The sequence below is a fragment of the Crinia signifera genome, chromosome 6, assembly GCF_055691185.1.
Source record: "Crinia signifera chromosome 6, ASM5569118v1, whole genome shotgun sequence".
Taxonomy (NCBI): Eukaryota; Metazoa; Chordata; class Amphibia; order Anura; family Myobatrachidae; genus Crinia; species Crinia signifera.
In genome coordinates this window covers 37513917-37531518 of record NC_139222.1, presented here as the reverse complement: position 1 = coordinate 37531518, position 17602 = coordinate 37513917, and the positions used below count along the sequence as shown (strand labels likewise).

Sequence of the window (17602 nt, the reverse complement as noted above, 5' to 3'; positions counted from 1 at the left end):
GATCCCGATCCCAGGATTGGCCATCCTACTATTGCATTTATCCCTGTGACTTAAAATTGTATCAAGATATGTAGTAGCAACAAGACATTGAGTAAATACATTGGCTACAGAACAGTGTTTATATCCTACACTACTGTAACCTGAAGTACCCAATACTGCCCTGTTTTAAATCTTCAATTTATTAAGTTATCAATGAGTCGAATGTACAGTAATTGAATACTTTAAAAAAAATAAAAGCAGCTTAGCAGCTCTTCCAACACACCCATGAGGTGGCCGCCCAGTGTCGTCATTTTTTTGTGTGGAGGGGTGGTGTCGCCATTAGCCCTAATCCCAGGCATTCCTTACTGTTTAGTTTTTGAATCATACATTGCGAGATAGGTTTAAAGTTTTCCTTCTGTTATCAATGTTGCTATTCCAAGGCTTCTGGGTACACAACATCTTTGTACACAACATCTCATTTCCATTTCTGTCAGTTAGTTTACTGTAGATTTTGGTTAATTCAGTCATTTATTACAGATCGTTAAAGTTTTTTTTTCCAAATCCGTCAAGAAAGGACAAAATAGCCTCCTTGTTTCACAGTCCTATCAGTGTACAACAATGGAAGATCCAACCAGATCCTTCACCCCATAGTATGTCTTCTGGTTCCAATGTTAATACTCTGTGACGTTTTCATCCATCCAGTGGAAGGCTCAGAAAAGGTCTTCGGGTCAAAGTTCTGCCCAGCGTATAGGAAAGGCTGACCGGGCCTTAACACCCCTTATTGGGATAATATTATTTGATTTTTCAATGTCAGCATGTCAGCGAAATGCTGCAGTCTCACAGCACTGGGGTCATGGGTTACTTCCAACCAGTGTCCTATCTGTGGAGAGTTTGTATGTTTTCCCCATGTTACAGTATGTGGGTCCATGTGTGAGGAAACTTAAACAGGAACCAAAGACAGTATGTGTCCAATGTAAATAATTGTTAATAAATTAGTCATTGGAATCTCTCTGGAACCGCCAAATATCTTGGTGGGACGTTCCATTTATGAGCAACACCATTTTCTGTATCACAAACACCTACAAAAAAACAAACAAACCACAGAAAAATTAAAATATATTTATAGTAATCAACACATCAAATACACCTAAGCAGGCCTGTCCAAACTGTGGCCCTCCAGCTGTTGTGAAACTACACATCCCAGCATGCTTTGTCATAGTTTTAGCATTCCCTAATATAAAAACTGTGGCACGGCATGATGGGACTTGTAGTTTCACAACAGCCGGAGGGCCATAGTTTGGACGTGCCTGACCTTACCTATCTCTGTATAGTAAGTTAAAGAATGTTTTTCTCTACCATTTAAGCTGGAAAAATAGATTTTCATTTATTTATACCATACCACTGTTTATGCAATTGTCACATCTTACGCTTAAACGTAATTATTTTACATTTAATGGCAGATTTTATCTGCAGTTGAGAGGCTGTGCGATGGGGTCCTCGGTGGCCCCATCGTTCGCCAACGCGTTTATGTACACTATTGATTGCAGTCTTTTCACCAGGAACCAAGCGGTAACATCGTCTGTCTTTTTCTATATGAGATATATAGACGATCTGCTGCTGTTCTGGGTGGGGGACAGGACCAACTTGGTGGATCATTTAGAAACTCATAACAACACACAGTCTCCTGTAAAACTTACTTATGAGATAAATTCCAGTGAGGTGCATTACCTCGATGTATGTATCAAGGTTGCTGATGGCAACATCAGCACATCGTTATTTACAAAAAGCACTGATAGGAACAACATGCTTCTTGCTTCCAGTCATCACCCTGAACCACTTAAAAAGGGATTGCCCTTTTCGCAAATGCTGCGGGCCAAGCGTATCTCCAGTGATGCAAACAACTTGGAGTGCGCTCTCAACGATATGGTGGAAAAATTTACAGCTAGGGGATATTCCCGCCCTGCATTACTAAAAACCAAACAAAAAGTTTGTAATTTGCCCAGAGAACAAACCCTTACCTCCATTAAAAAATCTAAAACAGAGGAGAAAATCATTTGGGTTAACTCCTTCCACTCAAAAAGTCGACACATCCGCCAATTAGCTCAATCAAACTGGCCCATCATTACTACTGATCCTGCCCTGCCGTCACTGCACCGTAAATCTATTATGTGTGCTTACAAGCGGGGAAAAAATCTCAAAGATCATTTAGTAAAAAATGATGTTAAATATCCATTGCCCAACCCTACATTTTTGGGCACACCAAAATTGGGCTGCTACCGCTGTTGCGGATGTGTTACCTGCAGCTTCATGGTCCAGGGTGACAATTTCCATCATCCCTATTCTGGCAAAAGGTTTAAAATTCGACATAGAGTGAGTTGCACCACTAAGTCAGTTGTCTATTTAATTGAATGTCCGTGTGGCCGACACTACGTCGGCAAAACTGACGGTATGTTCAAAACTCGAGCCACGGCACATAGATCTGCCATTAAATTGGCAATCCAATCTGGCCACAGTGATCAACCGGTGGCCAGACACTTCGTGGAAGCACGTCACACACTCACTTCACTTCGTTACAGGATCATTGATCACATCCCCCCCTTGAAGCGAGGTGGGGATAGATCTAAATTGTTGTTACAAACGGAAAGCCGATGGATATATAGGCTGGATACACTTGTGCCCAGAGGGCTAAATGAAAGCCTAGGTCTATCATGTTTTTTATGATATTGCTATTTGTATTATTAACATCATTTTTTCATTAATAGCATTTTAGGAATTCATTGGACATTTATTGCATGTGAGGATTGTGCGCCTGTATATATCTGTTAGCAGCAGACACAGAAAGCGCTGACAGCGGTCTGCACAGAGGCAACCGTTAGTTCATTATAATTATGCCATTTAGTGAAGAAACCATTTACTTATGTATACTATGGATGTATCATGGTGCCCCTGCATGTAACTTTGTGCACTTTTGTACAGTTTATTTTCTTCTTTTAACACGGGTGTTCATGTTTATATCTCCATAGCAACTTATGCAGCGCTGATTGGCCCGCTTGGGTCAGGTGCAATTGTTCCCTCCACGCCCCCCGGCAGACGCCGACGTGAATGACGTCATCAGATGTTGGACCGCCCGGAGCCGCGCCGGGACGCGTGAACGGACCTTGGAGAGTCTATTTATGTAAGTACTAGGTGATTCATCGCGCCCTACGGGCGCTCTTCACACCGTCGTAAGGGGCTGCGCCCCCTTAATTTGTGAACATTTGCATATGAGAAAGATGGTTAGAATTGTATGAAAGATGGCCTGTCTTGCAACTTGAGTTATAGGTGAAATGTGTTAAATAGAGAGCATATGATGTGGAAGGGGGTGTGTATTGTTTTGTTTAATTAAAAAGCGGTTACAGAGTAAGATGTACATTGATAGTGTGGAGGGTACAGTGACATTTGTGGGTGTGGGGGGGGGGGGGGCTGTGTGTGCATGTTGTTTAGGTGTGTGTATGCAATAGTATAGAAGGGTGTTTCTGAGTCAGCGGCTCCCCACTGGCGGAGGTCACGACACAGGAAAACAGGAGGCTGGGTAGTGATAGGGGTGTGTGGGCATAAGGGGGACTAAAGAGGAGGGTGGGAGATACTGTGCAGCTTCTGCCAGTGGGTGAGGGTCCAGCGTGGCAGTACAGGAGTACAGGATGGTGGAACCTTAGTCAGTGTCTCCTCCTACTGGGTGGGAGTTCGGGTGCATGAGAGCAGGAGGCTGGGCTATGAGGCATGATAGGGGCATGTGGGCAAAACAGCGTCAGCGACTCCCCAGTGGTGGAAGTTACGGTTCAGGAGAACAGGAAGCTGGGTAGTGATAGGGGTGTGTGAGTATACGGGGGACTAAAGAGGGGCTTAGGGGTGCCGTGAATTGCGGGAGGGGCGCGGGGGGTGCCGTGAATCAAGGGAGGGGGGGGGGCGCAGGTGTTGGCGAATCGCGGGAGAGGGCGGGGGTCCGCAAAGTGTGGGAGGGGGCGTGAATTGCCCGAGGGGGGTTGCGAATTGCGGGAGGGGGGGTGCGCGGGGGGTCCGTGAATTGCGGGAGGGGGGGGGGGCACTGGGCGCGATGAATCACCTAGTTGGTTATATATTCTTGTAGAAGGATGGTAGGATGTTGCTGTCTTTCAGAATGCATTTACATAGTAGCAGTAAAAGGTCTGACTTAAAACACCTACAGTAAAACAGAACAGGTGTTATATATTATACAAAGAATTGGTTGATGATGTGTAGGTTGACGTGCACATAGTTCATAGTTGTCAATGGAAAAAAATTGCTACAAGAAAAAATCAACACAGAAAGTTCAACACATGTAAATGTTGACATAAGTGTGGCACTTCATTGGTGTCCATGTCGACACATGAGAATGAATATGAAAACATTCAAAAAAATAAAAATAAATCTTCAAAAACTCATGTCAACCTTTTTCATTGTCGACCATAGCCGTGCCAGTGTTTTGCATGTGCCATTTAATCTTGGGGTTGCCGTGAATCGCGCAGTGGGGGGGGGGAGGGAGGAGGTGAGAGGTGTCCACGAATCACGGGAGGAGGGGTCGTGGGTGGATGCCGTGAATTGCGGGAGGGGGGGTCGCGGGGGGGGGGGGTGTGGGTGCCGCGAATTGTGGGAGGGGGGGCGCGGGGGTTGCAGTGAATCGAGGGAGGGTGGGTCGCGGGGGCGGGGGGTTGCCGCAACGACAGGAGGGGGGGTCAGGGGTGGGGAATCGCGGTAGGGGGGGTCGTGGGGGGCACCGTGAACCGCATGAGGGGTGGCCCGGAGGGTTGGCGCGAATCGTGGGAGGGGGGGTCGCGGGGTGCCGCGAATCGCAGGAGGGGGGTGTGTCACGGGGTGGGGCCACGAATCGCAGGAGTCACCGGGGGTGCCGCGAATTGCGGGGGGTGTGCTGCAAATCGCGGGAGGGGGGGTCGAGGGGGGTCGCGGGGGGTGCCGCTATTCGCCACAAGAAAAAATCAACACAGAAAATTCAACACATGTAAATGTTGACATAAGTGTGGAACTTCATCGGTGTCCATGTCGACACATGAGAATGAATATGAAAACATTCAAAAAAAGAAAAATAAATCTTCAAAAACTCATGTCAACCTTTTTCATTGTCGACCATAGCCATGCCAGTGTTTTGCATGTGCCATTTAATCCTGGGGTTGCCGTGAATCGCACGCGGGGGTGGGGGGGGGGGGGAGGGAGGGAGGAGGTGAGGGGTGTCCGCGAATCACGGGAGGAGGGGACCTGGGCGAATGCCGTGAATTGCGGGAGGGGGGGTCGCGGGGGGTGTGTGGGTGCCGCGAATTGTGGGACGGGGGCGCGGGGGGTTGCAGTGAATCGCGGGAGGGTGGGTCGCGGGGGTGGGGGGTTGCCGCAATGACAGGAGGGGGGGTCAGGGGTGGGGAATCGCGGTAGGGGGGGTCGTGGGGGGCACCGTGAACCGCAGGAGGGGGGCCCGGGAGGTTGGCACGAATCGCAGAAGGGGGGGGAGTGTCAAGGGGTGGGGCCGCGAATCGCGGGAGTCACCGGGGGTGCCGCGAATTGCGGGGGGTGTGCTGCAAATCACGGGAGGGGGGTCGCGGGGGGTGCCGCGAATCGCCACAAGAAAAAATCAACACAGAAAGGTCAACACATGTAAATGTTATCATAAGTGTGGCACTTCATTGGTGTCCATGTCGACACATGAGAATGAATACGAAAACATTGAAAAAGTGAAAAATAAATCTTGTCAACCTTTTTAATTGTCGACCATAGCCATGTCAGTGTTTTGCATGTGCCATTTAATCGTGGGGATGCTGTGAATTGGGGGGGGGGGGAGGGAGGTGCATACCTCCCAACATTACCCTCTCCAGGAGGGACACATCGCTCTGTTTCTGGACTTTCTTCTTAATTTATGGATTACCATCACCTGTGCTTAAACACCTTTCTTATCAATTACCCTGTTTAAAACAGGTGATGACAATCATAAATTAAGATGGAAGTCCACAACCCAGCGTTACAGCTCCAGACACACTTTGAGTGACAGATGTAGCCAAATATATAAGAGATGTCTACATGTATTGTTTGTTCTTCACAAGTATGCCTTGATAAAAAAGCCACACGGCTTTGAAACGTTGGCAAACAAGTTGCTGGTTTTCCGTGTGTAATTATTGTCTGAGTGCCGCCGCCCCCATCAACCTGTACATACAAGGACCGGGACTCCGCTCCTTTCTGGAAGGCACCAGCGTTTTTCTCCTTCTCTTATATTTCAAGCCTGTCGGAGTGCCTCCTCAGGGAATTCTACATTAAGCATTGTGTGTATTTACACAGTACTGGAAGGCACCCATTGCTGCAGCGTTATTTAACCCTCTAAGAACCGGGGGAATTGCATCAACACACTTGTTCCGTTCAGGACAGTGTCGGAGTTGCTGATTTTAACCATCACATCACTGAGGTGAAAGTTGCATTTTGCGGGACTGTGATCATCCAAGTGCTGTTGCACGTTTTGGTTGCCATGGACAGCAGCCAGCTGCCATCACTATCTATACCTGCATCGCAAACCAGAGTTGAGTTGACGCATGGATCAACTCACAGCTTTTCTGACTCTGATTATGAAAGAGTCTTGTTCAAAGATGACATGCAAATGTCGAGTGGAACACCTGATCATGCTCAGCTGTATCATGAATGGCTTAATCTAAAGAGAAGGGAAACTGATTATTATTTCCATGGGGTTACATTATCAGACTATGTACGCGAAAAGAAGATCCCTAGAGGATTTCGCGTCAAGAATGTACCCACCATCGGGCGATTTAACATACCCTTTTGTAAGACATGGACGTCAATACTCAATAAATGCTCGTTCGACCTGATGGTCGCCGTGATAGAGGAGGTCTCACGGGAATTAACGGTAATCCGGACCAAATTAACCGAATTTGAATACCAGCACAAGGAGCCATTGAGTAAAGACACCAGCATCAATTGGTCAGAGAAACTGACATTACAAATGGATAAATATAAAAAGGAGTTAATCGCCTTTAAAAGAAGTAAAAAGGAAAAAGTCAATAGTGATTACGAAAAGCACGCGGTCTACCCGTGGTTGACGGGAGGCGACACCAACACAAGACCTTATAATAAAAGGACATTCAGACGCTATAACAGAAGAGGATTGGACACTGAATCATCCAAAGAGGACAACTCTTCTGCTAGCGACATGGAACAACCTAGCACTAGCGCCGAGTCGCTCCCTCCCAGGGCCCGCCAGAGAGGCCAACCTCAACGCGGGCCAGAAGGCACACACGCCGAGGGGGCCAAAATAAAAGGTCGTGGAAGGGGCATCAAGTCCAGGTTCCAGCCGATACGCAAACAGAAGAATTAATCTTTAATTTATCAAATCGACCATTGTCAACAATTGAACATCAAGTTTTGTCTAAGGGACTGAACTTTGTACCTGTAACTAAAATGGATCCATTCAAAGTAAAAACTGAACTATTCAAACTCAACCGCCAACTCAAGCTACGTGAGTTTTTTCAGGACAAAAATGCGGGGGATCAATTATCATGTGAATACCCTAGTGTATTGAAAAAGAAGTCGAAGTTTGATCCGGTATCATTGAATCCGGCAATAAAGACTTTCAACAACATGATGGAATATGGCACTAACTGTGTCGACACTACTGCAGCAGAAGGACATTCTAATTTTAGCCCAGCAGAATGGAAAGCTCTCAAGTCCTTGAGTGATGACCAATCTATTTCTATTAGGCCAGCCGACAAGGGGGGAGCCACCGTCATCCTCAACATGAGCGATTATGTTGCTGAGGCAGACCGTCAGCTGAAAGATGTCGACACATATATGTTATTGGACAAGGATCCAACAGTGGATTATAAAAGCGAATTGGATAGGATGTTACAAAAAGCAACACAGGAAAATATAATATCCAAATACACCATGGAGGCTCTAAGCACTCCTTTTCCTATTTTGCCTTTATTATATCTAATTCCCAAAATCCACAAAAGTTTAGTCAACCCCCCGGGCAGACCCATCATATCGGCCCGGGGTTCCTTATATCAAGCCATTTCCATCTATCTCGACTACTTCCTACAGCCCTGCATTCAAGCCACAGAAACTCACCTGAAAGATACAAACTCTCTACTCCTTAAGCTGGCGGATCTGACAAATATACCTGAACATTGCCTTTTGAGCACCATAGACGTGTCTAGTTTATATACGTGCATTCCGCACGATATGGGTCTGGAAGCAGTGCAAACCTTGATTACCGACAATCCATTATATACAGGACCTGCCATACCACTGTTTATGCAATTGTTACATCTTACGCTTAAACGTAATTATTTTACATTTAATGGCAGATTTTATCTGCAGTTGAGAGGCTGTGCGATGGGGTCCTCGGTGGCCCCATCGTTCACCAACGCGTTTATGTACACTATTGATTGCAGTCTTTTCACCAGGAACCAAGCGGTAACATCGTCTGTCTTTTTCTATATGAGATATATAGACGATCTGCTGCTGTTCTGGGTGGGGGACAGGACCAACTTGGTGGATCATTTAGAAACTCATAACAACACACAGTCTCCTGTAAAACTTACTTATGAGATAAATTCCAGTGAGGTGCATTACCTCGATGTATGTATCAAGGTTGCTGATGGCAACATCAGCACATCGTTATTTACAAAAAGCACTGATAGGAACAACATGCTTCTTGCTTCCAGTCATCACCCTGAACCACTTAAAAAGGGATTGCCCTTTTCGCAAATGCTGCGGGCCAAGCGTATCTCCAGTGATGCAAACAACTTGGAGTGCGCTCTCAACGATATGGTGGAAAAATTTACAGCTAGGGGATATTCCCGCCCTGCATTACTAAAAACCAAACAAAAAGTTTGTAATTTGCCCAGAGAACAAACCCTTACCTCCATTAAAAAATCTAAAACAGAGGAGAAAATCATTTGGGTTAACTCCTTCCACTCAAAAAGTCGACACATCCGCCAATTAGCTCAATCAAACTGGCCCATCATTACTACTGATCCTGCCCTGCCGTCACTGCACCGTAAATCTATTATGTGTGCTTACAAGCGGGGAAAAAATCTCAAAGATCATTTAGTAAAAAATGATGTTAAATATCCATTGCCCAACCCTACATTTTTGGGCACACCAAAATTGGGCTGCTACCGCTGTTGCGGATGTGTTACCTGCAGCTTCATGGTCCAGGGTGACAATTTCCATCATCCCTATTCTGGCAAAAGGTTTAAAATTCGACATAGAGTGAGTTGCACCACTAAGTCAGTTGTCTATTTAATTGAATGTCCGTGTGGCCGACACTACGTCGGCAAAACTGACGGTATGTTCAAAACTCGAGCCACGGCACATAGATCTGCCATTAAATTGGCAATCCAATCTGGCCACAGTGATCAACCGGTGGCCAGACACTTCGTGGAAGCACGTCACACACTCACTTCACTTCGTTACAGGATCATTGATCACATCCCCCCCTTGAAGCGAGGTGGGGATAGATCTAAATTGTTGTTACAAACGGAAAGCCGATGGATATATAGGCTGGATACACTTGTGCCCAGAGGGCTAAATGAAAGCCTAGGTCTATCATGTTTTTTATGATATTGCTATTTGTATTATTAACATCATTTTTTCATTAATAGCATTTTAGGAATTCATTGGACATTTATTGCATGTGAGGCTTAGCGCACTGAGGATTGTGCGCCTGTATATATCTGTTAGCAGCAGACACAGAAAGCGCTGACAGCGGTCTGCACAGAGGCAACCGTTAGTTCATTATAATTATGCCATTTAGTGAAGAAACCATTTACTTATGTATACTATGGATGTATCATGGTGCCCCTGCATGTAACTTTGTGCACTTTTGTACAGTTTATTTTCTTCTTTTAACACGGGTGTTCATGTTTATATCTCCATAGCAACTTATGCAGCGCTGATTGGCCCGCTTGGGTCAGGTGCAATTGTTCCCTCCACGCCCCCCGGCAGACGCCGACGTGAATGACGTCATCAGATGTTGGACCGCCCGGAGCCGCGCCGGGACGCGTGAACGGACCTTGGAGAGTCTATTTATGTAAGTATGTCTACATGTATTGTTTGTTCTTCACAAGTATGCCTTGATAAAAAAGCCACACGGCTTTGAAACGTTGGCAAACAAGTTGCTGGTTTTCCGTGTGTAATTATTGTCTGAGTGCCGCCGCCCCCATCAACCTGTATATATATATATATATATATATATATATATATATATATATACCAGTCTCACAGCCCCCATATATTTCCAGGCATATTGCCATCTTTTGATGATATTATTAGTATTTTCCCCTGCTACAGCGGAATGGGATCATTCGTCAGACTGCATTTAGGTCTACAGTCATTAGGTCGACCCCACTAGGTCGACTGGCAGGAAGGTCGACCTGACTTAAGGTCAACATGGGCCAAGGTCGACATGACTTAAGGTCGAATTTGCATAAAGGTCGACTTGAGGAAGGTCGACTGGTCATAAGGTCGACATGGGTTTTTCACTGTTTTTTTATCCGAATGTCGACACAGTCGACATGGACACAGTTGGCAATGAGAATCGGACCCTCGCATCGCTCGCTTCGCTCGCAATGCTTCGGGCACGGTGCCTCGCTGCGCTCGACAAAGGCGGAGGCATAGTCCTTTTGGACATGGATTACTATATCAGGGAAGCACTCACCCAATTGGCCGATACCAACTGCTACCAACCCCTGGACCACGACCCAACGTGGCGTTACAAGAGAGAAATTGATGCTGTTATTAACATGGGAGTAATGAACAGATACATCTCCAAAGAAACGGCAGAATTTTTGACCCAGGATAAACCTAAAGTACCTATACTCTATACATTACCTAAGGTGCACAAATCACTGACAGCACCTCCCGGCAGACCGATAATTTCAGCGAGAGGCTCGCTCTGTCAACCTTTGTCACAATTTGTGGACCTATATCTTCAACCGATTGTGAGAACCAGTAAAAGTTTCATCTCGGACACAACGGACTTTCTCATCAAACTCAATAACATCAAAAACATCCCGGCTGATGTACTCCTGGTAACCATGGACGTGGCAAGCCTTTACACAAACATCCCGCACGAAATTGGCTTGGCAGCCAGCAAAGAGGCTATCAACAACTGTGTGGACTACAATGGTCCCCCATCGGAATACATGATTCTCCTCATGGAGATCATACTGAACAAAAACTACTTCCTCTTTGAAAACAGGTTCTTTCTACAGAAGCAGGGAACAGCGATGGGGTCAAATATGGCCCCATCTTACGCTAATCTGTGCATGACGGCATATGAATTGGAGCATATAACTGGCAATCGCATGTTTCATAGCAATATACTATTCTACGTTCGTTTCATAGACGACCTATTCTTGCTGTGGACAGGTGGTGAAGAGAGACTACTGGCATTTACTCACTACCTCAATACCATCCCTGGTACTATCAGACTGACTCTTAACTTCAGCAGTGCCACCATCAGTTTTCTTGACGTACTGATCAAGCTCACAATGGGCAAATTGAGTACAAGCGTGTATAACAAAACATCAGACAAGAATACATTGCTTCATGCCAGCAGCTGCCACCCAGAGCCTCTTAAACGGGGTCTCCCATTCTCTCAACTCCTTAGGGTGCTAAGAATCACTTCTGACCCGAACGAACTAGAGAAAGCTTTATCCTCAATGACCAAGAAATTCCTCGACAGAGGGTACCAAGAGTCTGATATCAAAGAGGCACTTCAGAAGATCAACCAACTGAAACGAGAGGATCTATTATCCACAACTCCAAAGAAGGGAGAACCTAAGGAAACAAGGCTGAATTTTTGCAGCACGTACACTTTAGCCTCACAACAGATCAAAAGAAAGATCCAGGAACACTGGCACCTGATCTCAAGCGACCCCAATCTGGGACCATTGCTGCCAACACCGCCTTGATTTGCATACAGGAGAGGCCCCAATCTGAGGGACAAATTGGTTGTCACAGACAGGACACGTGCCATGGACAATTCCAACTGCTGGTTGATGAAAAAACCAGGAGTATTCAGATGCACGGGATGCGTCAATTGTTCTTCCTTAACCCTGGGCAACAGATTTACTAATCCCTTGGACAATAAAGAATATAGAAGCAGATTCAGACTTGACTGTACTAGTAGATTCGTTATCTACATTTTAATATGTCCGTGCAAAATGCTATACGTGGGGAAGACCTCTAGAATGATGAAGGAAAGATTGGGACAACACCGCTCCTCCATCAAAAAGAGCCTTGACAACCCTACCCTGACAACAGAATTCAACAATCTACCAGTGGCGAGACATTTTCGAGACAAGAAGCATAGTGTCAACCAACTAAAATGCTTTATCATTGATCACATCCCCCCACTCAGACGGGGTGGGGACCGTGACAAATCACTTTTACAAGGAGAACTCCAATGGATACACAGACTGAATTGTCTATCACCTATGGGACTGAACGAAGATTTCAAGATGAGCTGCTACCTTTGAGGACTTAACCACGAAGATAACTTTATTTGTCCGGCCAACAACTGACATTGTTGTGCAACACCCCTTGGGGAAATACCCATGTTATGGCTCACATAGCACCCCTGTGTGCTTCTTTTGCCTGTTGCGGAATTCCCTGCATATATATTTCGGACTATATGCAGCACTCCCCATCTTGTTAAATCTGACATTTATACTTTCAGTGCTGACTGGCTTCCTGATGCGGTACGCACACCAAGGCACACGAACAGCGCCTGAGTGTGCTTGACTAAGGGGAGCATTGCCAAATGTACCAGCCTTGGGTGGCATCTGCATGGAGGTAGCCGACACACAGAGCACTTAGACAGCACTAAACGGTTGGAGCCAACTAACAGCACCTGAGTGTGCTACCTATGGGTGAGCATAGCCATATGCACCAGCCCACCGTTGTAGTTTGCTCACTGTATATGCAAAGTTGTGTATTATGTATTGCGGTACCCACAAGCTCTGTTTTGCTGCTGTGTTCCACCATCAGCGATGCCACATCCCTAGAGTCACCAGCACCTGCACACTGCCATACGGCTCCCCCATGATATCCATTGCATTATGTCCCTTTTTATTTCACATTGTGCTATGTCCCTTTTCAATCACCATTCCAGCACACACAAGCTGTCAGTTTGTCATGACAGCGCAAGCGTCCCTTAACACACAGCACTGTCTCACCCCCACCCTGATGTATGTCCAGCTTGTTGCCTTAGGAACAAGCAGCCCGGCGCGCGTACGTTTGACAGCTCCACTCAGCTGATCGCATACTGTGAGACGTAACCAGGGAACTCCCTGCTGACGTCAGAGCCATTGACGGCAGCCCCGCTACTGCGGCTGTCAGTCACCCCTGAACCCGCTGGCAGCACCAGCTGACAGGTTCTACGTGGGAGGAACTGGCGCCCTTTTCAAATGCATTTATGTCTGCTGCTTTCAGTATGTGTTACCCCTGACGAAAACCAGAAGTTCTGGTTGAAACGGCTGTTGGGTCAGCTGTACATGATGTCTGTACGCTAAACATGCCTGCATTGTAAACTTCAATACAACCCTTTTTTTTCACCTAAACGAGTGCTGGTCCCTTCTTGCTTGGTCTGCATACAAACGGAGATTGGGTGAGTGAGTTTCTATATATATATATATATATATATATATATATATATATATATATATATATATATATACCAGTCTCACAGCCCCCATATATTTCCAGGCATATTGCCATCTTTTGATGATATTATTAGTATTTTCCCCTGCTACAGCGGAATGGGATCATTCGTCAGACTGCATTTAGGTCTACAGTCATTAGGTCGACCCCACTAGGTCGACTGGCAGGAAGGTCGACCTGACTTAAGGTCAACATGGGCCAAGGTCGACATGACTTAAGGTCGAATTTGCATAAAGGTCGACTTGAGGACGGTCGACTGGTCATAAGGTCGACATGGGTTTTTCACTGTTTTTTTATCCGAATGTCGACACAGTCGACATGGACACAGTTGGCAATGACAATCGGACCCTCGCATCGCTCGCTTCGCTCGCAATGCTTCGGGCACGGTGCCTCGCTGCGCTCGGCACACTATTTTATTCTCCCACCACGCCCTAGTGGATGGTAGGGCATGAAATACCGCCTGTCGGCACATGTCGGCTCAAAAAACAGTGAAAAACCCATGTCGACCTTATGACCAGTCGACCTTCCTCATGTCGACCTTTATGCAAATTCGACCTTAAGTCATGTCGACCTTGGCCCATGTCGACCTTAAGTCAGGTCGACCTTCCTGCCAGTCGACCTAGTGGGGTCGACCTAATGACTGTAGACCTAAATGCAGTCTGACGAATGACCGCATTCCGCTACAGCATTATGGGCCTTATTCTGGTTGATGCGTACTTTCCCGAATACTTTCGGATCGCGTTTTTACGGCGTCTGCGCATGCGTGGGGAACGCAAGGCGCATGTGCCAAGCATGGACTCCGTACCTGTTCGTGCTAATCCCGTACAAAACTGTGCACCGCAATCACTCGGGAAATATGGGCGTATTGTGGGCGTCATGCGGAATGACACAGGGGCGTAGTTTCAAAGTGGGCAAAACTGGGTGGAAACATGGGCGGACACGGGGGAGTACACTTATGTTGGGGGGCGTGCATTCGGATAGCACTCCGAATGCACGCGAACAAAACCGATAGAAATGTGCGGTGTCCATAAGCAAGTATTGCTTTGCGGAAACCACTCGGTCCTGCGGTAGGCGAACGGAACGCCTAATGACTACAAGCAGTAACAGCTGAACACAATACAATCGACTCCTTTACTCATTACTCACTAATGACACGCTTGTCAGTGCTTCAATTGAAACCATTGCTGCTTCAATTGATGTAAGGGTTAATGTGTGCAATGGATGTGTTAGGCATGGGTTTAAGTATATATTGGCATTTAAGTGATTCCAATTACAAATAAACATTTATTTATGAGGATAGGTAATTGAATAAGTGGGTCATGTGATGTATTGCAGAGTAGACATAATAGTGGCTAGTTTTGCGTAAATACACCGCTTCGGTGCGGACGCCCCGCTTGGCATCCATTCGGATGCGGTATCACCGTGCATACTCTGTAATACCGTGCCGAATCTGAGTGTGTCCACCGCACACGCATGGTTTGTATGTCGTCCGTAAACACTCCCTGTTCTTAAAGAGTGAGTCCGTCCGAATGCGGAGGACACGTGGGCGTTTCTACGGACGATGCCCGCACGCTGCCGCACAGCGTGGCGTGCGGCCCGCACCGTAACAATTCGGGAATATCCGCACCGATCAGAATAAGGGCCTATGTCTTTCTGTACAGGGGCGTAACTAGATATTTATAGGCCCCATAACAAAGGTTTCTAAGGGCCCCCTATTTAGCAACTGATGGTGATAAATGTGTGTAAAACATTACTGACACAGTAAAGATGGGCCCCTTCAGCTCTGGGCCCCTGCACGCACTGGTGAGATACTGCAATATGTCACAACCTGCTGCTACGGGTTTTTCCCGAATCACCTATCCAACAGGTGAAACCTTCAGCTACACTGATACCGAGGCGGAGACTATACGTCTACAAAGCCAGCTATGTGAGCTCGAAGAAGCTATGCCCCTGGAAGACGCTTTCCGTGACCTGGTGAGACTAAAGAAACGTGAGACTGACTATTTTTACCATGCCTTATCGTTAAGCGAATACCACCGTGCAAAAATGATACCGCGCGGTTTGCGGGTAAAAAACGCACCTACTATTGGCAAGTATGATGCCGATTTTTGCAGAAAATGGGTGGCCATCGCTAATAAATGTGCATTGGACTGGATGTTACTAATCATTGACCACTCATCAAAAGAGGTCAAGGACTGTTAAGAGAAAATTGTGGCTTTCGAAGCTGTCCATAAAGCTAACTTGCTTAATGATCCGTCTACATTATGGTACGACAAACTTAGTACCCAGATACAAATATACAAACGTGATCTTATAAAATTTAAGAAGGATGTCGGGATTTAAAATGTTGGGATTTTGTTCTTGTCGGTGGCACCCGAATCCTCCCGAGCTGCCGCGAACATCCCCCAGCCTGCCGCCGACGTCACTGCTGAATGTGACAGCCAGTTAAGGCAGCGGGGACAGCGGCTTCCAACTTCCTGTGGTGGGATTTGCTGGGGCAGGACAAACCTGCCCTGGTAGGTTTGCCCTGTCCCAGCAAAACCCACCACTCAATGGGTTAAACTACTGTCTGCATATTACCTATCACTGTACTTTTCACACAACATCTGAGTGCTCCTTTTCTCCGTAGGGCCAGATGTATCAGGCTTCAAAAAGTGATAAAAGGGAGAGTGAAAAACAACCAGCCAATCAGCTCCTACCTGTCATGTTACAGGCTGGGTTTGAAGAATGACAGGTAGGAGCTGATTGGCTGCTTGTTTATCACTTTTGAAGCTTAATACATCTGGTCCTTCGCGACATTAGCTGAACACTTCAAATATCCATACAAATAATGGGATGCTTCATACAGTGGATAGTAAAATGGTGGACATTCATTAGGTCGACCACTATTGATTGCCAAGCCAAAAATCAACACACACCCCCAAAAATTGTCATGTATTATGTCGGCATAGAATAAAGGTTGACACAAGCAAATGGTCGACATGAAATGAAAAGGTTCCAGGGCTTGTATGCAGTTAGTAAACCCCACTATGCAGGCGGTGTTTGGCAGGATTCCGCTCGATGCATCACGCCCTCTGACCTTACCCAGATACTTTATTTTGCTTTCGATAGGTTCTTACCTCAGGATCTTACCGTGATGCACGGCAAAGGGCACGACCGCCAAAAAAGGTGCAGAACATGGAAAGAATCAAGACCAGCACATTGATAGCAATAAGAATGTAATACAGTGTAGATACAGTCCCCTGTGAACACAAACAGTATATTATCATTAACCATTCATAACTTATCCAAAACAAGACTGCGAGGACGCCATTTTTACCTCAACCTACAGTACTGTTATCTATAGGGCAATACTTACAATCAAAGAATTGCACATATTTAGCGATTCAAAAATGCCATAAAAATAACACACACTGTTCCGAAGATTCTCAAGATCGATAATGGTAATCGCTAGGACAATGCATGCGAAACTGACAGTTATCATATTGCAGGAAATGGAACATTTCACCTACGGATAAAAGAAAAGTTGTTATTCGATTAGAAGAGAAAAAAAGGCAGAATTATTTTCTCCCAATTTCCAACATACAATTTTTTGGATTGTGAGAAATTTGTGTTGACCAATTAGATTTATGGGATGAGATGCAGCAAGCATCGTATTTTGCATGCAATGCATCCCGCCAGAGGCAGAACTGCCATTGGTGCAGCAGGTGCATTGCACTGGAACCCCTGAGGACTAAGGGGCCCATTGTTGCCAAGACCAGCAATGATGTCTTGGGTTGGGGTAGAGGAGGGGGCCCAAATTATATTTTATCACAAGTTTCCCCCCACTGCATCCCGCCACTCTCTGCATGCCTATGGATATTTACTAAGGTAGTATGCATGAAAATGC

At 46.1% G+C, this 17602-nt stretch overlaps 1 long non-coding RNA gene across 1 annotated transcript; it reads right to left on the bottom strand.

Moving 5' to 3' along the window:
* Positions 1-549: 549 nt before the first annotated feature.
* Positions 550-17215, bottom strand: LOC146006923 (uncharacterized). Its single transcript, XR_014444127.1, has 3 exons — positions 17072-17215; positions 16833-16955; positions 550-1058 (listed from the first exon to the last, which is right to left on the bottom strand). It is a non-coding gene; the product is annotated as an uncharacterized LOC146006923 (long non-coding RNA).
* Between the last annotated feature and the right edge of the window lie 387 nt (positions 17216-17602).